The sequence below is a fragment of the Anthonomus grandis genome, chromosome 18 (assembly GCF_022605725.1).
Source record: "Anthonomus grandis grandis chromosome 18, icAntGran1.3, whole genome shotgun sequence".
NCBI lineage: Eukaryota > Metazoa > Arthropoda > Insecta > Coleoptera > Curculionidae > Anthonomus > Anthonomus grandis.
The window spans coordinates 11,383,556-11,406,939 of NC_065563.1; the positions used below are offsets into that span (position 1 = coordinate 11,383,556).

The 23,384-nt window shown below is 32.4% G+C and overlaps 1 protein-coding gene across 1 annotated transcript in view; it reads left to right on the top strand.

Annotated features, from left to right (window-relative positions):
• LOC126746918 (intraflagellar transport protein 56) overlaps positions 1 to 23,384 on the top strand; it is a 219,655-nt gene that overhangs the window by 160,747 nt on the left and 35,524 nt on the right. Inside the window, exons 13-15 of the transcript XR_007664026.1 lie at positions 7,634 to 8,025; positions 10,116 to 10,403; positions 10,459 to 10,593. The gene's annotated coding sequence lies outside the window, so the exon portion shown is untranslated. The remainder of the gene's footprint in view (positions 1 to 7,633; positions 8,026 to 10,115; positions 10,404 to 10,458; positions 10,594 to 23,384) is intronic.

A 23,384-nucleotide genomic window follows, 5' to 3' on the forward strand; every position in this document is an offset into this window, starting at 1 on the left:
CTCGTTATAACCCGGTATTTTCGTAATGTAGGTGGTCTAAAGAAGACGCTGGTATAGTCAGTTCGAATTCGGAAAAAATCAATTTTTGGTGAAATAATTCGATACGGGGGGGTATACCCTAAAAATGAAAAATCCCAAACTTTGGAGGTCGATATCTCGGCTTCTACTGGTCTGATCTGGAAAGTTCCAACGGTTTTGTCTTAGTTTCGTCTTTCTGAATCCAACGAGACCATCCGTAAGATAGTAGCTCTAATAGCAGCTGAGATATGGCATTTTTGGAGCCCATTTTTGGCCTCAAAAACGTCGTCGAAAAATGACTTTTTTCCGAATTTTCAAAGTGCTCTCATTCCCTTAGTTCTGCTCGGATCTCGTTATAACCCGGTATTTTCGTAATGTAGGTGGTCTAAAGAAGACGCTGGTATAGTCAGTTCGAATTCGGAAAAAATCAATTTTTGGTAAAAAAATTCGATACGGGGGGGTATACCCTAAAAATGAAAAATCCCAAACTTTGGAGGTCGATATCTCGGCTTCTACTGGTCCGATCTGGAAAATTCCAACGGTTTTGTCTTAGTTTCGTCTTTCTGAATCCAACGAGACCATCCGCAAGATCGTAGCTCTAATAGCAGCTGAGATATGGCATTTTTGGAGCCCATTTTTGGCCTCAAAAACGACGTCGAAAAATGACTTTTTTCCGAATTTTCAAAGTGCTCTCATTCCCTTAGTTCTGCTCGGATCTCGTTATAACCCGGTGTTTTCGTAATGTAGGTGGTCTAAAAAAGACGCTGGTATAGTCAGTTCGAATTCGGAAAAAATCAATTTTTGGTGAAAAAATTCGATACGGGGGGGTATACCCTAAAAATGAAAAATCCCAAACTTTGGAGGTCGATATCTCGGCTTCTACTGGTCCGATCTGGAAAATTCCAACGGTTTTGTCTTAGTTTCGTCTTTCTGAATCCAACGAGACCATCCGTAAGATAGTAGCTCTAATAGCAGCTGAGATATGGCATTTTTGGAGCCCATTTTTGGCCTCAAAAACGTCGTCGAAAAATGACTTTTTTCCGAATTTTCAAAGTGCTCTCATTCCCTTAGTTCTGCTCGGATCTCGTTATAACCCGGTATTTTCGTAATGTAGGTGGTCTAAAGAAGACGCTGGTATAGTTGGTTCGACTTCGGAAAAAATCAATTTTTGGTGAAAAAATTCCATACGGGGGGGTATACCCGAAAAACGAAAAAACCCAAACTTTGGAGGTCGATATCTCGGCATCTACTGGTCCGATCTGGAAAATTCCAACGGTTTTGTCTTAGTTTCGTCTTTCTGAATCCAACGAGACCATTCGCAAGATCGTAGCTCTAACAGCAGCTGAGATATGGCATTTTTGGAGCCCATTTTTGGCCTCAAAAACGAGGTCGAAAAATGACTTTTTTCCGAATTTTCAAAGTGCTCTCATTCCCTTAGTTCTGCTCGGATCTCGTTATAACCCGGTATTTTCGTAATGTAGGTGGTCTAAAGAAGACGCTGGTATAGTTGGTTCGACTTCGAAAAAAATCAATTTTTGGTGAAAAAATTCGATACGGGGGGGTATACCCTAAAAATGAAAAATCCCAAATTTTGGAGGTCGATATCTCGGCTTCTACTAGTCCGATCTGGAAAATTCCAACGGTTTTATCTTAGTTTCGTCTTTCTGAATCCAACGAGACCACTCGCAAGATCGTAGCTCTAACAGCAGCTGAGATATGGCATTTTTGGAGCCCATTTTTGGCCTCAAAAACGAGGTCGAAAAATGACTTTTTTCCGAATTTTCAAAGTGCTCTCATTCCCTTAGTTCTGCTCGGATCTCGTTATAACCCGGTATTTTCGTAATGTAGGTGGTCTAAAAAAGACGCTGGTATAGTCAGTTCGAATTCGGAAAAAATCAATTTTTGGTGAAAAAATTCGATACGGGGGGGTATACCCTAAAAATGAAAAATCCCAAACTTTGGAGGTCGATATCTCGGCTTCTACTGGTCCGATCTAGAAAATTCCAACGGTTTTGTCTTAGTTTCGTCTTTCTGAATCCAACGAGACCATCCGCAAGATCGTAGCTCTAATAGCAGCTGAGATATGGCATTTTTGGAGCCCATTTTTGGCCTCAAAAACGACGTCGAAAAATGACTTTTTTCCGGATTTTCAAAGTGCTGTCATTCAGTTAGTTCTGCTCGAATCTCGTTATAACCCGGTATTTTCGTAATGTAGGTGGCCTAAAGAAGACGCTGGTATAGTTGGTTCGACTTCGGAAAAAATCAATTTTTGGTGAAAAAATTCGATACGGGGGGGTATACCCGAAAAACGAAAAAACCCAAACTTTGGAGGTCGATATCTCGGCTTCTACTAGTCCGATCTGGAAAATTCCAACGGTTTTGTCTTAGTTTCGTCTTTCTGAATCCAACGAGACCATCCGCAAGATCGTAGCTCTAATAGCAGCTGAGATATGGCATTTTTGGAGCCCATTTTTGGCCTCAAAAACGACGTCGAAAAATGACTTTTTTCCGAATTTTCAAAGTGCTCTCATTCCCTTAGTTCTGCTCGGATCTCGTTATAACCCGGTGTTTTCGTAATGTAGGTGGTCTAGAAAAGACGCTGGTATAGTCAGTTCGAATTCGGAAAAAATCAATTTTTGGTGAAAAAATTCGATACGGGGGGGTATACCCGAAAAACGAAAAAACCCAAACTTTGGAGGTCGATATCTCGGCTTCTACTAGTCCGATCTGGAAAATTCCAACGGTTTTGTCTTAGTTTCGTCTTTCTGAATCCAACGAGACCATTCGCAAGATCGTAGCTCTAACAGCAGCTGAGATATGGCATTTTTGGAGCCCATTTTTGGCCTCAAAAACGAGGTCGAAAAATGACTTTTTTCCGAATTTTCAAAGTGCTCTCATTCCCTTAGTTCTGCTCGGATTTCGTTATAACCCGGTATTTTCGTAATGTAGGTGGTCTAAAGAAGACGCTGGTATAGTTGGTTCGACTTCGGAAAAAATCAATTTTTGGTGAAAAAATTCGATACGGGGGGGTATACCCGAAAAACGAAAAAAACCAAACTTCGGAGGTCGATATCTCGACTTCTACTAGTCAGATCTGGAAAATTCCAACGGTTTTGTCTTAGTTTCGTCTTTCTGAATCCAACGAGACCATTCGCAAGATCGTAGCTCTAACAGCAGCTGAGATATGGCATTTTTGGAGCCCATTTTTGGCCTCAAAAACGAGGTCGAAAAATGACTTTTTTCCGAATTTTCAAAGTGCTCTCATTCCCTTAGTTCTGCTCGGATCTCGTTATAACCCGGTATTTTCGTAATGTAGGTGGTCTAAAGAAGACGCTGGTATAGTCAGTTCAAATTCGGAAAAAATCAATTTTTGGTGAAAAAATTCGATACGGGGGGGTATACCCTAAAAATGAAAAATCCCAAACTTTGGAGGTCGATATCTCGGCTTCTACTGGTCCGATCTGGAAAGTTCCAACGGTTTTGTCTTAGTTTCGTCTTTCTGAATCCAACGAGACCATCCGCAAGATCGTAGCTCTAATAGCAGCTGAGATATGGCATTTTTGGAGCCCATTTTTGGCCTCAAAAACGACGTCGAAAAATGACTTTTTTCCGAATTTTCAAAGTGCTCTCATTCCCTTAGTTCTGCTCGGATCTCGTTATAACCCGGTATTTTCGTAATGTAGGTGGTCTAAAGAAGACGCTGGTATAGTCCGTTCGAATTCGGAAAAAATCAATTTTTGGTGAAAAAATTCGATACGGGGGGGTATACCCTAAAAATGAAAAATCCCAAACTTTGGAGGTCGATATCTCGGCTTCTACTGGTCCGATCTGGAAAGTTCCAACGGTTTTGTCTTAGTTTCGTCTTTCTGAATCCAACGAGACCATCCGCAAGATCGTAGCTCTAATAGCAGCTGAGATATGGCATTTTTGGAGCCCATTTTTGGCCTCAAAAACGACGTCGAAAAATGACTTTTTTCCGAATTTTCAAAGTGCTCTCATTCCCTTAGTTCTGCTCGGATCTCGTTATAACCCGGTATTTTCGTAATGTAGGTGGTCTAAAGAAGACGCTGGTATAGTCAGTTCGAATTCAGAAAAAATCAATTTTTGGTAAAAAAATTCGATACGGGGGGGTATACCCTAAAAATGAAAAATCCCAAACTTTGGAGGTCGATATCTCGGCTTCTACTGGTCCGATCTGGAAAATTCCAACGGTTTTGTCTTAGTTTCGTCTTTCTGAATCCAACGAGACCATCCGCAAGATCGTAGCTCTAACAGCAGCTGAGATATGGCATTTTTGGAGCCCATTTTTGGCCTCAAAAACGAGGTCGAAAAATGACTTTTTTCCGAATTTTCAAAGTGCTCTCATTCCCTTAGTTCTGCTCGGATCTCGTTATAACCCGGTGTTTTCGTAATGTAGGTGGTCTAAAGAAGACGCTGGTATAGTCAGTTCGAATTCGGAAAAAATCAATTTTTGGTGAAAAAATTCGATACGGGGGGGTATACCCTAAAAATGAAAAATCCCAAACTTTGGAGGTCGATATCTCGGCATCTACTGGTCCGATCTGGAAAGTTCCAACGGTTTTGTCTTAGTTTCGTCTTTCTGAATCCAACGAGACCATCCGCAAGATCGTAGCTCTAACAGCAGCTGAGATATGGCATTTTTGGAGCCCATTTTTGGCCTCAAAAACGACGTCGAAAAATGACTTTTTTCCGAATTTTCAAAGTGCTCTCATTCCCTTAGTTCTGCTCGGATCTCGTTATAACCCGGTATTTTCGTAATGTAGGTGGTCTAAAGAAGACGCTGGTATAGTCAGTTCGAATTCGGAAAAAATCAATTTTTGGTGAAAAAATTCGATACGGGGGGGTATACCCTAAAAATGAAAAATCCCAAACTTTGGAGGTCGATATCTCGGCTTCTACTGGTCCGATCTGGAAAGTTCCAACGGTTTTGTCTTAGTTTCGTCTTTCTGAATCCAACGAGACCATCCGCAAGATCGTAGCTCTAATAGCAGCTGAGATATGGCATTTTTGGAGCCCATTTTTGGCCTCAAAAACGACGTCGAAAAATGACTTTTTTCCGAATTTTCAAAGTGCTCTCATTCCCTTAGTTCTGCTCGGATCTCGTTATAACCCGGTGTTTTCGTAATGTAGGTGGTCTAAAGAAGACGCTGGTATAGTCAGTTCGAATTCGGAAAAAATCAATTTTTGGTGAAAAAATTCGATACGGGGGGGTATACCCTAAAAATGAAAAATCCCAAACTTTGGAGGTCGATATCTCGGCATCTACTGGTCCGATCTGGAAAATTCCAACGGTTTTGTCTTAGTTTCGTCTTTCTGAATCCAACGAGACCATTCGCAAGATCGTAGCTTAAATAGCAGCTGAGATATGGCATTTTTGGAGCCCATTTTTGGCCTCAAAAACGAGGTCGAAAAATGACTTTTTTCCGAATTTTCAAAGTGCTCTCATTCCCTTAGTTCTGCTCGGATCTCGTTATAACCCGGTATTTTCGTAATGTAGGTGGTCTAAAGAAGACGCTGGTATAGTCAGTTCGAATTCGGAAAAAATCAATTTTTGGTGAAAAAATTCGATACGGGGGGGTATACCCGAAAAACGAAAAAACCCAAACTTTGGAGGTCGATATCTCGACTTTTACTAGTCCGATCTGGAAAATTCCAACGGTTTTGTCTTAGTTTCGTCTTTCTGAATCCAACGAGACCATTCGCAAGATCGTAGCTCTAACAGCAGCTGAGATATGGCATTTTTGGAGCCCATTTTTGGCCTCAAAAACGACGTCGAAAAATGACTTTTTTCCGAATTTTCAAAGTGCTCTCATTCCCTTAGTTCTGCTCGGATCTCGTTATAACCCGGTATTTTCGTAATGTAGGTGGTCTAAAGAAGACGCTGGTATAGTCAGTTCGAATTCGGAAAAAATCAATTTTTGGTGAAAAAATTCGATACGGGGGGGTATACCCGAAAAACGAAAAAACCCAAACTTTGGAGGTCGATATCTCGGCATCTACTGGTCCGATCTGGAAAATTCCAACGGTTTTGTCTTAGTTTCGTCTTTCTGAATCCAACGAGACCATCCGCAAGATCGTAGCTCTAATAGCAGCTGAGATATGGCATTTTTGGAGCCCATTTTTGGCCTCAAAAACGACGTCGAAAAATGACTTTTTTCCGAATTTTCAAAGTGCTCTCATTCCCTTAGTTCTGCTCGGATCTCGTTATAACCCGGTATTTTCGTAATGTAGGTGGTCTAAAGAAGACGCTGGTATAGTCAGTTCGAATTCGGAAAAAATCAATTTTTGGTGAAAAAATTCGATACGGGGGGGTATACCCTAAAAATGAAAAATCCCAAACTTTGGAGGTCGATATCTCGGCTTCTACTGGTCCGATCTGGAAAGTTCCAACGGTTTTGTCTTAGTTTCGTCTTTCTGAATCCAACGAGACCATCCGCAAGATCGTAGCTCTAATAGCAGCTGAGATATGGCATTTTTGGAGCCCATTTTTGGCCTCAAAAACGACGTCGAAAAATGACTTTTTTCCGAATTTTCAAAGTGCTTTCATTCCCTTAGTTCTGCTCGGATCTCGTTATAACCCGGTGTTTTCGTAATGTAGGTGGTCTAAAAAAGACGCTGGTATAGTCAGTTCGAATTCGGAAAAAATCAATTTTTGGTGAAAAAATTCGATACGGGGGGGTATACCCGAAAAACGAAAAAACCCAAACTTTGGAGGTCGATATCTCGGCATCTACTGGTCCGATCTGGAAAATTCCAACGGTTTTGTCTTAGTTTCGTCTTTCTGAATCCAACGAGACCATTCGCAAGATCGTAGCTCTAACAGCAGCTGAGATATGGCATTTTTGGAGCCCATTTTTGGCCTCAAAAACGAGGTCGAAAAATGACTTTTTTCCGAATTTTCAAAGTGCTCTCATTCCCTTAGTTCTGCTCGGATCTCGTTATAACCCGGTATTTTCGTAATGTAGGTGGTCTAAAAAAGACGCTGGTATAGTTGGTTCGACTTCGGAAAAAATCAATTTTTGGTGAAAAAATTCGATACGGGGGGGTATACCCGAAAAACGAAAAAACCCAAACTTTGGAGGTCGATATCTCGGCATCTACTGGTCCGATCTGGAAAATTCCAACGGTTTTGTCTTAGTTTCGTCTTTCTGAATCCAACGAGACCATCCGCAAGATCGTAGCTCTAATAGCAGTTGAGATATGGCATTTTTGGAGCCCATTTTTGGCCTCAAAAACGACGTCGAAAAATGACTTTTTTCCGAATTTTCAAAGTGCTCTCATTCCCTTAGTTCTGCTCGGATCTCGTTATAACCCGGTGTTTTCGTAATGTAGGTGGTCTAAAGAAGGCGCTGGTATAGTTAGTTCAAATTCGGAAAAAATCAATTTTTGGTGAAAAAATTCGATACGGGGGGGTATACCCTAAAAATGAAAAATCCCAAACTTTGGAGGTCGATATCTCGGCTTCTACTGGTCCGATCTGGAAAATTCCAACGGTTTTGTCTTAGTTTCGTCCTTGTGTGTAACAGTGTGAAGCTGGTGGGGGGATATGGGTTGACTCACTTGTTCTCATTTGACCGTACCTTTTATCCTCCAGCTCTCTCTGCATTCACCAGGACCAACTTCTCTGTCTAAAAATGACCGAAACAGTGGTGGGGGACGTATGTGCAGACATGTAGCACACTTTGTCATGGATCGTCTCTTTTATGGGCCCAGTATTCGGTCGGACCTGATACCTCAGAGGACGTTAGTGGTCGCTTTTTTTACCTACTTGATCAAGGACAATGTAGAGAGCAAACAGGCGGTTTTGATAGAAAATCTACTGGAGACGATTCTGGATGTCCAGTTGGAGCGGAGCTGCTGGGTGCGGAAGATCGGGGTTTGAGGATTAGGGTATGCCCTGGAGAATTTGAATAAGGAGCTCGTAGTGCGGTACTGCAATCCGATACTGGGCATTTTAATGAACTGTTTGGATTATCACAATTTGGGGTAAGTTTCTTAACTTTTCTAAAAATCTTTTATAACTCTGGTATTTTTTGTTTTACGAATAAATGTCGTTTTTTATGATTTATTCTGTTTTTGATCAGGAGTTCGATGCAAAAAAAATTTTTTAATATTACATCTAGTTTTCGAGAAAATAAAGATAAACTGTTTAAAGGTTTTTTTTAATTTTCTGGAAAACTGTTGGACTTAAAAATCTTTTTTTTTATTGAATCTGATGGGCATTGAGATTCCAAACAACTTTTGTTTAAACAATAGTTTCCCGAAAAAAAATAAAAACCGATTTTATGAGCAATTTTCCAGGGTTACCCCTTGCATTTTTGAGGAAGACTTTTTGCGTATAACTTTTTTTTGGTACATTTTTCAAAAAAGTTTTATAAGACTTTTTTAAAGTGCTTTGGGTGATGTATTGATTTGCCAAAACAAAATTAATTTTTTCAAAAATTTTTTTTTTAATTTTTTCATCGAAAAATTTTTAAATTTTTCAAAAATCTCTCATAACTTCTTTATTTTGTATTTTTCGACTCAATGTTATATTTTACGATTTGTTCTATTTTTGATTAGGAATCGAACGCTAAAAGAATTTTTTTTCATATTCGTAGTGGTTTTCGAGGAAATGAGCAAAAACTGTTTAAAGGTTTTTCCCGATTTTCTGGAAAAGTGCTGCATTTAATAATTATTTTTCTATTGCATGTGCTTTAAATGGTCTATCGATTTGCCAAAAAAAATATTTTTTTTTTTTCAAAAATTTCAAATTTTTCTAAAACCTCTCATAACTCCTTTATTTTTGTTTTACGATTTAATGTTATTCTTTATACTTTGTTCTATTTTTAATTTGAAACAAAAAGTGTCTATAAAAATTTTGAAAATCAAAAAAATTTATCAAACCCGTAGTTCATTCTTAAATATATAATGTAGTGGAACGACCTCTACCTTTGCTATAGTTTGTTCTATTAGAATATCGGGCGTCTTAAATATTTTATTTATTTGTGGAAATGTATGACATTCTTTAAACCCTACATTTCTGCTCGAGTGTTCTTATGATTATGACTTCGTTTATCACCATTTAATAAAGAAGTATGGCGCCTTTGACTCCGTGATTCCGTTAAAAGGTTTTAATCCGGGTCAGTGCTTTTATTATTAAAAGGTAAGGTTACAACTGTCCTGTTTCTTGGCTAGCAATTTATGTTATCTATTTTGTTATTAAAAGGTGTTAAAACTAAGCCCATAACTGAGGTGAATTAACTGAGATTTCCCGACATAAGTGGTTTCTTTGACCTACGGACCCTCGGGACTAAAAATCCCATTACAATAAAAGTCCAAAAAAAACATTTATTGTTATAAGGTGCTTAAATGATGGGTAGAATGGCAGGTTTGGCAAATCAATAACTTCTTCCGAGTATTTGACACCGTTGAAAAAGAAGAAAAAGAAGAGAAGTAGCAGTAACGAGAGTGAGAGGGAAACGAGGGAGGAAAAGGGACAGACTACCCTCTGGTTTCCTCCACTCCTGTAGGCGTCTCATTGTCTGTCCCTTTCCCTCCCTCATTTCTCTCGCACTTTGGCTACTGCTACTTCTCTTCTCCTTCTTCTTCCTCTTTTTTAAATGCCTGGACAAAATTATTGATTTTTTACAGGCAGTTGAGTCCAAAGTTTCTTCTGCTTCTTCTTTTTCTTCTTCTTCTTCTCCTCCCTCTTCTTCTTTAAAAACCTCAAATACCTGGATTCCGTTTACATATACTTACTTTGAATAAATCTCTACCATGAGAATTACAAATAAAACTTCTAATTTTGGCAGTGACAATTTATTAAATGATTGATTTTATTGACCGGCAAGCTTTCCTGTGATTATCACTGACTTTGATCAAATCTCGATATGGATTTTATTGAGTTTTTAGTCCATATTATCAATATTGTCCATTTTCTAAGTCAATTCAATGAAAATTCCAGGATTTATTTCTTAATAAATAAATAGGACCCGGAGAAATAACTCGACAACGAGCTACTCAACTGTTTTTTGAAAGGTTCTACTCTTAATTTAATCATTTACAAAATGATCGACCTATTCTTCCCTATCTAGGAACAAAAGCGAGCTGATCCTGGAATCCTTGCAATCCTTCTCGAAACTCCTTTAAACAGCTTGCCAGGGCACAAATTCCATCCCTTTCAAGTTACCGCAGCAGTGAGGATCAAGTTGCTATTCAGTCAATAGGATCCACGTCTAAGGAGATCCTCGATCCAGTTATTAGGAAATCTGGCAACATCCCTTGGCCAGGAGACCAATTTGGAGGCATTCAAGGAGCAGATCCAAGGGAACCTCATCACTTTATTCTTGCATCTATGCGATCCAGACGTGTATGTTGTCAAGGTATGACTTTTTTGGATCATTTTACTCACTTAACTCATGCATGGACTCCATTTAGGCCTGTAAAAGTACGATCCAGAAGGTCGGCCCTTAACTGGATTGTCCGGAGGTAAACCGCATGATCCAGGAGTGTTTGGGCGACGACACCGACTTGATCTTCACGGATTTTATTAAGGAGTTAATTAAACGCATGGTAAGTAAATGGCAGCACCTTAAATGTAATATTTATGCAGTTTGTCTGTGATATATTTTGAATTTAATTAGGGATTTTGAGAAACAATGATATCAAAGGTTATTTGGGGGTCAAATCGAGGACGAATTGGTTTAAAGGTGGTGTCTAAGGGCCAATCCTGCCCTTGTCACCGGTTTGTTCTACGCCGAACTACTAACCGAAAATGAACCGAAAGTTTCAGTGGAAACTGTCTGCGATAAACTGATCGGACTGATGCAAGACGAGTCAGAAGAAGTTAGGATTAAGGCAAGTCAAGCTATATCGTGTTTGTTTTGAAAAAAAATAAGCTTAACTTTATATATAATATTTGCATAACTTTTTTGTTATTAAAGATAGAGCTTTTATTTAAAAACTGTCAAGTACTTCTTGCAAAGGGGCACCTTGCACATAATTATCAAAATTGAAAAAACTATAGTTTTTGAGAAAAATCGAAATTTCGGTTTTTTACAATTAACATGTACTTTTTTAGATCGTAAATTTTGCATAACTTTTTTGTTATTAAAGATAGAGCTTTCATTTAAAAACTGTCAAGTACTCCTTGCAAAAGGCACTTTGTACGTAATTATCAAAAACAAAAAAAAATATAGTTTTTGAGAAAAATCAAAATTTCGGTTTTTTACAATTAACATGTGCTTTTTTAGATCGTAAATTTTGCATAACTTTTTTGTTATTAAAGATAGAGCTTTCATTTAAAAACTGTCAAGTACTCCTTGCAAAAAGGCACTTTGTACGTAATTATCAAAAACTTAAAAAATTATAGTTTTTGAGAAAAATCGAAATTTTGGTTTTTTACAATTAACATGTACTTTTTTAGATCGAAAATTTTGCATAACTTTTTTGTTATTAAAGATAGAGCTTTCATTTAAAAACTGTCAAATACTCCTCGCAAAGGGGCACCTTGTACGTAATAATCAAAAACTTAAAAAATTATAGTTTTTGAGAAAAATCGAAATTTTGGTTTTTTACAATTAACATGTACTTTTTTAGATCGAAAATTTTGCATAACTTTTTTGTTATTAAAGATAGAGCTTTCATTTAAAAATTGTCAAGTACTCCTTGCAAAGGGACACTTTGTACGTAATAATCAAAAACTTAAAAAATTATAGTTTTTGAGAAAAATCGAAATTTCGGTTTTTTACAATTAACATGTACTTTTTTAGATCGAAAATTTTGCATAACTTTTTTGTTATTAAAGATAGCGCTTTCATTTAAAAACTGTCAAGTACTCCTTGCAAAGGGGCACCTTGTACGTAATAATCAAAAACTTAAAAAATTATAGTTTTTGAGAAAAATCGAAATTTCGGTTTTTTACAATTAACATGTACTTTTTTAGATCGTAAATTTTGCATAACTTTTTTGTTATTAAAGATAGCGCTTTCATTTAAAAACTGTCAAGTACTCCTTGCAAAGGGGCACCTTGTACGTAATAATCAAAAACTTAAAAAATTATAGTTTTTGAGAAAAATCGAAATTTCGGTTTTTTACAATTAACATGTACTTTTTTAGATCGTAAATTTTGCATAACTTTTTTGTTATTAAAGATAGAGCTTTCATTTAAAAACTGTCAAGTACTCCTTGCAAAGGGGCACCTTGTACGTAATAATCAAAAACTTAAAAAATTATAGTTTTTGAGAAAAATCGAAATTTCGGTTTTTTACAATTAACATGTACTTTTTTAGATCGAAAATTTTGCATAACTTTTTTGTTATTAAAGATAGAGCTTTCATTTAAAAACTGTCAAGTACTCCTTGCAAAGGGGCACCTTGTACGTAATAATCAAAAACTTAAAAAATTATAGTTTTTGAGAAAAATCGAAATTTCGGTTTTTTACAATTAACATGTACTTTTTTAGATCGTAAATTTTGCATAACTTTTTTGTTATTAAAGATAGCGCTTTCATTTAAAAACTGTCAAGTACTCCTTGCAAAGGGGCACCTTGTACGTAATAATCAAAAACTTAAAAAATTATAGTTTTTGAGAAAAATCGAAATTTCGGTTTTTTACAATTAACATGTACTTTTTTAGATCGTAAATTTTGCATAACTTTTTTGTTATTGAAGATAGCGCTTTCATTTAAAAACTGTCAAGTACTCCTTGCAAAGGGGCACCTTGTACGTAATAATCAAAAACTTAAAAAATTATAGTTTTTGAGAAAAATCGAAATTTCGGTTTTTTACAATTAACATGTACTTTTTTAGATCGTAAATTTTGCATAACTTTTTTGTTATTGAAGATAGCGCTTTCATTTAAAAACTGTCAAGTACTCCTTGCAAAGGGGCACCTTGTACGTAATAATCAAAAACTTAAAAAATTATAGTTTTTGAGAAAAATCGAAATTTCGGTTTTTTACAATTAACATGTACTTTTTTAGATCGAAAATTTTGCATAACTTTTTTGTTATTAAAGATAGAGCTTTCATTTAAAAACTGTCAAGTACTCCTTGCAAAGGGGCACCTTGTACGTAATAATCAAAAACTTAAAAAATTATAGTTTTTGAGAAAAATCGAAATTTCGGTTTTTTACAATTAACATGTACTTTTTTAGATCGAAAATTTTGCATAACTTTTTTGTTATTAAAGATAGAGCTTTCATTTAAAAACTGTCAAGTACTCCTTGCAAAGGGGCACCTTGTACGTAATAATCAAAAACTTAAAAAATTATAGTTTTTGAGAAAAATCGAAATTTCGGTTTTTTACAATTAACATGTACTTTTTTAGATCGAAAATTTTGCATAACTTTTTTGTTATTAAAGATAGAGCTTTCATTTAAAAACTGTCAAGTACTCCTTGCAAAGGGGCACCTTGTACGTAATAATCAAAAACTTAAAAAATTATAGTTTTTGAGAAAAATCGAAATTTCGGTTTTTTACAATTAACATGTACTTTTTTAGATCGTAAATTTTGCATAACTTTTTTGTTATTGAAGATAGCGCTTTCATTTAAAAACTGTCAAGTACTCCTTGCAAAGGGGCACCTTGTACGTAATAATCAAAAACTTAAAAAATTATAGTTTTTGAGAAAAATCGAAATTTCGGTTTTTTACAATTAACATGTACTTTTTTAGATCGAAAATTTTGCATAACTTTTTTGTTATTAAAGATAGAGCTTTCATTTAAAAACTGTCAAGTACTCCTTGCAAAAAATCGAAATTTCGGTTTTTTACAATTAACATGTACTTTTTTAGATCGTAAATTTTGCATAACTTTTTTGTTATTAAAGATAGAGCTTTCATTTAAAAACTGTCAAGTACTCCTTGCAAAGGGGCACCTTGTACGTAATAATCAAAAACTTAAAAAATTATAGTTTTTGAGAAAAATCGAAATTTCGGTTTTTTACAATTAACATGTACTTTTTTAGATCGAAAATTTTGCATAACTTTTTTGTTATTAAAGATAGAGCTTTCATTTAAAAACTGTCAAGTACTCCTTGCAAAGGGGCACCTTGTACGTAATAATCAAAAACTTAAAAAATTATAGTTTTTGAGAAAAATCGAAATTTCGGTTTTTTACAATTAACATGTACTTTTTTAGATCGTAAATTTTGCATAACTTTTTTGTTATTGAAGATAGCGCTTTCATTTAAAAACTGTCAAGTACTCCTTGCAAAGGGGCACCTTGTACGTAATAATCAAAAACTTAAAAAATTATAGTTTTTGAGAAAAATCGAAATTTCGGTTTTTTACAATTAACATGTACTTTTTTAGATCGTAAATTTTGCATAACTTTTTTGTTATTAAAGATAGAGCTTTCATTTAAAAACTGTCAAGTACTCCTTGCAAAGGGGCACCTTGTACGTAATAATCAAAAACTTAAAAAATTATAGTTTTTGAGAAAAATCGAAATTTCGGTTTTTTACAATTAACATGTACTTTTTTAGATCGTAAATTTTGCATAACTTTTTTGTTATTGAAGATAGCGCTTTCATTTAAAAACTGTCAAGTACTCCTTGCAAAGGGGCACCTTGTACGTAATAATCAAAAACTTAAAAAATTATAGTTTTTGAGAAAAATCGAAATTTCGGTTTTTTACAATTAACATGTACTTTTTTAGATCGTAAATTTTGCATAACTTTTTTGTTATTAAAGATAGCGCTTTCATTTAAAAACTGTCAAGTACTCCTTGCAAAGGGGCACCTTGTACGTAATAATCAAAAACTTAAAAAATTATAGTTTTTGAGAAAAATCGAAATTTCGGTTTTTTACAATTAACATGTACTTTTTTAGATCGTAAATTTTGCATAACTTTTTTGTTATTAAAGATAGAGCTTTCATTTAAAAACTGTCAAGTACTCCTTGCAAAGGGGCACCTTGTACGTAATAATCAAAAACTTAAAAAATTATAGTTTTGAGAAAAATCGAAATTTCGGTTTTTTACAATTAACATGTACTTTTTTAGATCGTAAATTTTGCATAACTTTTTTGTTATTGAAGATAGCGCTTTCATTTAAAAACTGTCAAGTACTCCTTGCAAAGGGGCACCTTGTACGTAATAATCAAAAACTTAAAAAATTATAGTTTTTGAGAAAAATCGAAATTTCGGTTTTTTACAATTAACATGTACTTTTTTAGATCGTAAATTTTGCATAACTTTTTTGTTATTGAAGATAGCGCTTTCATTTAAAAACTGTCAAGTACTCCTTGCAAAGGGGCACCTTGTACGTAATAATCAAAAACTTAAAAAATTATAGTTTTTGAGAAAAATCGAAATTTCGGTTTTTTACAATTAACATGTACTTTTTTAGATCGTAAATTTTGCATAACTTTTTTGTTATTAAAGATAGAGCTTTCATTTAAAAACTGTCAAGTACTCCTTGCAAAGGGGCACCTTGTACGTAATAATCAAAAACTTAAAAAATTATAGTTTTGAGAAAAATCGAAATTTCGGTTTTTTACAATTAACATGTACTTTTTTAGATCGTAAATTTTGCATAACTTTTTTGTTATTGAAGATAGCGCTTTCATTTAAAAACTGTCAAGTACTCCTTGCAAAGGGGCACCTTGTACGTAATAATCAAAAACTTAAAAAATTATAGTTTTTGAGAAAAATCGAAATTTCGGTTTTTTACAATTAACATGTACTTTTTTAGATCGTAAATTTTGCATAACTTTTTTGTTATTAAAGATAGAGCTTTCATTTAAAAACTGTCAAGTACTCCTTGCAAAGGGGCACCTTGTACGTAATAATCAAAAACTTAAAAAATTATAGTTTTTGAGAAAAATCGAAATTTCGGTTTTTTACAATTAACATGTACTTTTTTAGATCGTAAATTTTGCATAACTTTTTTGTTATTGAAGATAGCGCTTTCATTTAAAAACTGTCAAGTACTCCTTGCAAAGGGGCACCTTGTACGTAATAATCAAAAACTTAAAAAATTATAGTTTTTGAGAAAAATCGAAATTTCGGTTTTTTACAATTAACATGTACTTTTTTAGATCGTAAATTTTGCATAACTTTTTTGTTATTGAAGATAGCGCTTTCATTTAAAAACTGTCAAGTACTCCTTGCAAAGGGGCACCTTGTACGTAATAATCAAAAACTTAAAAAATTATAGTTTTTGAGAAAAATCGAAATTTCGGTTTTTTACAATTAACATGTACTTTTTTAGATCGAAAATTTTGCATAACTTTTTTGTTATTAAAGATAGAGCTTTCATTTAAAAACTGTCAAGTACTCCTTGCAAAAAATCGAAATTTCGGTTTTTTACAATTAACATGTACTTTTTTAGATCGTAAATTTTGCATAACTTTTTTGTTATTGAAGATAGCGCTTTCATTTAAAACTGTCAAGTACTCCTTGCAAAGGGGCACCTTGTACGTAATAATCAAAAACTTAAAAAATTATAGTTTTTGAGAAAAATCGAAATTTCGGTTTTTTACAATTAACATGTACTTTTTTAGATCGTAAATTTTGCATAACTTTTTTGTTATTAAAGATAGAGCTTTCATTTAAAAACTGTCAAGTACTCCTTGCAAAGGGGCACCTTGTACGTAATAATCAAAAACTTAAAAAATTATAGTTTTTGAGAAAAATCGAAATTTCGGTTTTTTACAATTAACATGTACTTTTTTAGATCGAAAATTTTGCATAACTTTTTTGTTATTAAAGATAGAGCTTTCATTTAAAAACTGTCAAGTACTCCTTGCAAAGGGGCACCTTGTACGTAATAATCAAAAACTTAAAAAATTATAGTTTTTGAGAAAAATCGAAATTTCGGTTTTTTACAATTAACATGTACTTTTTTAGATCGTAAATTTTGCATAACTTTTTTGTTATTGAAGATAGCGCTTTCATTTAAAAACTGTCAAGTACTCCTTGCAAAGGGGCACCTTGTACGTAATAATCAAAAACTTAAAAAATTATAGTTTTTGAGAAAAATCGAAATTTCGGTTTTTTACAATTAACATGTACTTTTTTAGATCGTAAATTTTGCATAACTTTTTTGTTATTAAAGATAGAGCTTTCATTTAAAAACTGTCAAGTACTCCTTGCAAAGGGGCACCTTGTACGTAATAATCAAAAACTTAAAAAATTATAGTTTTTGAGAAAAATCGAAATTTCGGTTTTTTACAATTAACATGTACTTTTTTAGATCGAAAATTTTGCATAACTTTTTTGTTATTAAAGATAGAGCTTTCATTTAAAAACTGTCAAGTACTCCTTGCAAAGGGGCACCTTGTACGTAATAATCAAAAACTTAAAAAATTATAGTTTTTGAGAAAAATCGAAATTTCGGTTTTTTACAATTAACATGTACTTTTTTAGATCGTAAATTTTGCATAACTTTTTTGTTATTAAAGATAGCGCTTTCATTTAAAAACTGTCAAGTACTCCTTGCAAAGGGGCACCTTGTACGTAATAATCAAAAACTTAAAAAATTATAGTTTTTGAGAAAAATCGAAATTTCGGTTTTTTACAATTAACATGTACTTTTTTAGATCGAAAATTTTGCATAACTTTTTTGTTATTAAAGATAGAGCTTTCATTTAAAAACTGTCAAGTACTCCTTGCAAAGGGGCACCTTGTACGTAATAATCAAAAACTTAAAAAATTATAGTTTTTGAGAAAAATCGAAATTTCGGTTTTTTACAATTAACATGTACTTTTTTAGATCGAAAATTTTGCATAACTTTTTTGTTATTAAAGATAGAGCTTTCATTTAAAAACTGTCAAGTACTCCTTGCAAAGGGGCACCTTGTACGTAATAATCAAAAACTTAAAAAATTATAGTTTTTGAGAAAAATCGAAATTTCGGTTTTTTACAATTAACATGTACTTTTTTAGATCGTAAATTTTGCATAACTTTTTTGTTATTAAAGATAGCGCTTTCATTTAAAAACTGTCAAGTACTTCTTGCAAAGGGGCACCTTGCACATAATTATCAAAATTGAAAAAATTATAGTTTTTGAGAAAAATCTAAATTTCGGTTTTTTACAATTAACATGTACTTTTTTAGATCGAAAATTTTGCATAACTTTTTTGTTATTAAAGATAGAGCTTTCATTTAAAAACTGTCAAGTACTCCTTGCAAAGGGGCACCTTGTACGTAATAATCAAAAACTTAAAAAATTATAGTTTTTGAGAAAAATCGAAATTTCGGTTTTTTACAATTAACATGTACTTTTTTAGATCGAAAATTTTGCATAACTTTTTTGTTATTAAAGATAGAGCTTTCATTTAAAAACTGTCAAGTACTCCTTGCAAAGGGGCACCTTGTACGTAATAATCAAAAACTTAAAAAATTATAGTTTTTGAGAAAAATCGAAATTTCGGTTTTTTACAATTAACATGTACTTTTTTAGATCGTAAATTTTGCATAACTTTTTTGTTATTAAAGATAGCGCTTTCATTTAAAAACTGTCAAGTACTCCTTGCAAAGGGGCACCTTGTACGTAATAATCAAAAACTTAAAAAATTATAGTTTTTGAGAAAAATCGAAATTTCGGTTTTTTACAATTAACATGTACTTTTTTAGATCGTAAATTTTGCATAACTTTTTTGTTATTAAAGATAGAGCTTTCATTTAAAAACTGTCAAGTACTCCTTGCAAAGGGGCACCTTGTACGTAATAATCAAAAACTTAAAAAATTATAGTTTTTGAGAAAAATCGAAATTTCGGTTTTTTACAATTAACATGTACTTTTTTAGATCGAAAATTTTGCATAACTTTTTTGTTATTAAAGATAGAGCTTTCATTTAAAAACTGTCAAGTACTCCTTGCAAAGGGGCACCTTGTACGTAATAATCAAAAACTTAAAAAATTATAGTTTTTGAGAAAAATCGAAATTTCGGTTTTTTACAATTAACATGTACTTTTTTAGATCGAAAATTTTGCATAACTTTTTTGTTATTAAAGATAGAGCTTTCATTTAAAAACTGTCAAGTACTCCTTGCAAAGGGGCACCTTGTACGTAATAATCAAAAACTTAAAAAATTATAGTTTTTGAGAAAAATCGAAATTTCGGTTTTTTACAATTAACATGTACTTTTTTAGATCGTAAATTTTGCATAACTTTTTTGTTATTAAAGATAGCGCTTTCATTTAAAAACTGTCAAGTACTCCTTGCAAAGGGGCACCTTGTACGTAATAATCAAAAACTTAAAAAATTATAGTTTTTGAGAAAAATCGAAATTTCGGTTTTTTACAATTAACATGTACTTTTTTAGATCGTAAATTTTGCATAACTTTTTTGTTATTGAAGATAGCGCTTTCATTTAAAAACTGTCAAGTACTCCTTGCAAAGGGGCACCTTGTACGTAATAATCAAAAACTTAAAAAATTATAGTTTTTGAGAAAAATCGAAATTTCGGTTTTTTACAATTAACATGTACTTTTTTAGATCGTAAATTTTGCATAACTTTTTTGTTATTGAAGATAGCGCTTTCATTTAAAAACTGTCAAGTACTCCTTGCAAAGGGGCACCTTGTACGTAATAATCAAAAACTTAAAAAATTATAGTTTTTGAGAAAAATCGAAATTTCGGTTTTTTACAATTAACATGTACTTTTTTAGATCGAAAATTTTGCATAACTTTTTTGTTATTAAAGATAGAGCTTTCATTTAAAAACTGTCAAGTACTCCTTGCAAAAAATCGAAATTTCGGTTTTTTACAATTAACATGTACTTTTTTAGATCGTAAATTTTGCATAACTTTTTTGTTATTAAAGATAGAGCTTTCATTTAAAAACTGTCAAGTACTCCTTGCAAAGGGGCACCTTGTACGTAATAATCAAAAACTTAAAAAATTATAGTTTTTGAGAAAAATCGAAATTTCGGTTTTTTACAATTAACATGTACTTTTTTAGATCGAAAATTTTGCATAACTTTTTTGTTATTAAAGATAGAGCTTTCATTTAAAAACTGTCAAGTACTCCTTGCAAAGGGGCACCTTGTACGTAATAATCAAAAACTTAAAAAATTATAGTTTTTGAGAAAAATCGAAATTTCGGTTTTTTACAATTAACATGTACTTTTTTAGATCGTAAATTTTGCATAACTTTTTTGTTATTGAAGATAGCGCTTTCATTTAAAAACTGTCAAGTACTCCTTGCAAAGGGGCACCTTGTACGTAATAATCAAAAACTTAAAAAATTATAGTTTTTGAGAAAAATCGAAATTTCGGTTTTTTACAATTAACATGTACTTTTTTAGATCGTAAATTTTGCATAACTTTTTTGTTATTAAAGATAGAGCTTTCATTTAAAAACTGTCAAGTACTCCTTGCAAAGGGGCACCTTGTACGTAATAATCAAAAACTTAAAAAATTATAGTTTTTGAGAAAAATCGAAATTTCGGTTTTTTACAATTAACATGTACTTTTTTAGATCGAAAATTTTGCATAACTTTTTTGTTATTAAAGATAGAGCTTTCATTTAAAAACTGTCAAGTACTCCTTGCAAAGGGGCACCTTGTACGTAATAATCAAAAACTTAAAAAATTATAGTTTTTGAGAAAAATCGAAATTTCGGTTTTTTACAATTAACATGTACTTTTTTAGATCGTAAATTTTGCATAACTTTTTTGTTATTAAAGATAGCGCTTTCATTTAAAAACTGTCAAGTACTCCTTGCAAAGGGGCACCTTGTACGTAATAATCAAAAACTTAAAAAATTATAGTTTTTGAGAAAAATCGAAATTTCGGTTTTTTACAATTAACATGTACTTTTTTAGATCGAAAATTTTGCATAACTTTTTTGTTATTAAAGATAGAGCTTTCATTTAAAAACTGTCAAGTACTCCTTGCAAAGGGGCACCTTGTACGTAATAATCAAAAACTTAAAAAATTATAGTTTTTGAGAAAAATCGAAATTTCGGTTTTTTACAATTAACATGTACTTTTTTAGATCGAAAATTTTGCATAACTTTTTTGTTATTAAAGATAGAGCTTTCATTTAAAAACTGTCAAGTACTCCTTGCAAAGGGGCACCTTGTACGTAATAATCAAAAACTTAAAAAATTATAGTTTTTGAGAAAAATCGAAATTTCGGTTTTTTACAATTAACATGTACTTTTTTAGATCGTAAATTTTGCATAACTTTTTTGTTATTAAAGATAGCGCTTTCATTTAAAAACTGTCAAGTACTTCTTGCAAAGGGGCACCTTGCACATAATTATCAAAATTGAAAAAATTATAGTTTTTGAGAAAAATCTAAATTTCGGTTTTTTACAATTAACATGTACTTTTTTAGATCGAAAATTTTGCATAACTTTTTTGTTATTAAAGATAGCGCTTTTATTTAAAAACTGTCAAGTACTCCTTGCAAAGGGGCACCTTGTACGTAATAATCAAAAACTTAAAAAATTATAGTTTTTGAGAAAAATCGAAATTTCGGTTTTTTACAATTAACATGTACTTTTTTAGATCGTAAATTTTGCATAACTTTTTTGTTATTGAAGATAGCGCTTTCATTTAAAAACTGTCAAGTACTCCTTGCAAAGGGGCACCTTGTACGTAATAATCAAAAACTTAAAAAATTATAGTTTTTGAGAAAAATCGAAATTTCGGTTTTTTACAATTGACATGTACTTTTTTAGATCGAAAATTTTGCATAACTTTTTTGTTATTAAAGATAGCGCTTTCATTTAAAAACTGTCAAGTACTCCTTGCAAAGGGGCACCTTGTACGTAATAATCAAAAACTTAAAAAATTATAGTTTTTGAGAAAAATCGAAATTTCGGTTTTTTACAATTAACATGTACTTTTTTAGATCGAAAATTTTGCATAACTTTTTTGTTATTAAAGATAGAGCTTTCATTTAAAAACTGTCAAGTACTCCTTGCAAAGGGGCACCTTGTACGTAATAATCAAAAACTTAAAAAATTATAGTTTTTGAGAAAAATCGAAATTTCGGTTTTTTACAATTAACATGTACTTTTTTAGATCGTAAATTTTGCATAACTTTTTTGTTATTAAAGATAGCGCTTTCATTTAAAAACTGTCAAGTACTTCTTGCAAAGGGGCACCTTGCACATAATTATCAAAATTGAAAAAATTATAGTTTTTGAGAAAAATCTAAATTTCGGTTTTTTACAATTAACATGTACTTTTTTAGATCGAAAATTTTGCATAACTTTTTTGTTATTAAAGATAGCGCTTTTATTTAAAAACTGTCAAGTACTCCTTGCAAAGGGGCACCTTGTACGTAATAATCAAAAACTTAAAAAATTATAGTTTTTGAGAAAAATCGAAATTTCGGTTTTTTACAATTAACATGTACTTTTTTAGATCGTAAATTTTGCATAACTTTTTTGTTATTGAAGATAGCGCTTTCATTTAAAAACTGTCAAGTACTCCTTGCAAAGGGGCACCTTGTACGTAATAATCAAAAACTTAAAAAATTATAGTTTTTGAGAAAAATCGAAATTTCGGTTTTTTACAATTGACATGTACTTTTTTAGATCGAAAATTTTGCATAACTTTTTTGTTATTAAAGATAGCGCTTTCATTTAAAAACTGTCAAGTACTCCTTGCAAAGGGGCACCTTGTACGTAATAATCAAAAACTTAAAAAATTATAGTTTTTGAGAAAAATCGAAATTTCGGTTTTTTACAATTAACATGTACTTTTTTAGATCGAAAATTTTGCATAACTTTTTTGTTATTAAAGATAGCGCTTTCATTTAAAAACTGTCAAGTACTCCTTGCAAAGGGGCACCTTGTACGTAATAATCAAAAACTTTAAAAATTATAGTTTTTGAGAAAAATCGAAATTTCGGTTTTTTACAATTAACATGTACTTTTTTAGATCGTAAATTTTGCATAACTTTTTTGTTATTAAAGATAGCGCTTTCATTTAAAAACTGTCAAGTACTCCTTGCAAAGGGGCACCTTGTACGTAATAATCAAAAACTTAAAAAATTATAGTTTTTGAGAAAAATCGAAATTTCGGTTTTTTACAATTAACATGTATTTTTTTAGATCGTAAATTTTGCATAACTTTTTTGTTATTAAAGATAGAGCTTTCATTTAAAAACTGTCAAGTACTCCTTGCAAAGGGGCACCTTGTACGTAATAATCAAAAACTTAAAAAATTATAGTTTTTGAGAAAAATCGAAATTTCGGTTTTTTACAATTGACATGTACTTTTTTAGATCGAAAATTTTGCATAACTTTTTTGTTATTAAAGATAGCGCTTTCATTTAAAAACTGTCAAGTACTCCTTGCAAAGGGGCACCTTGTACGTAATAATCAAAAACTTAAAAAATTATAGTTTTTGAGAAAAATCGAAATTTCGGTTTTTTACAATTAACATGTACT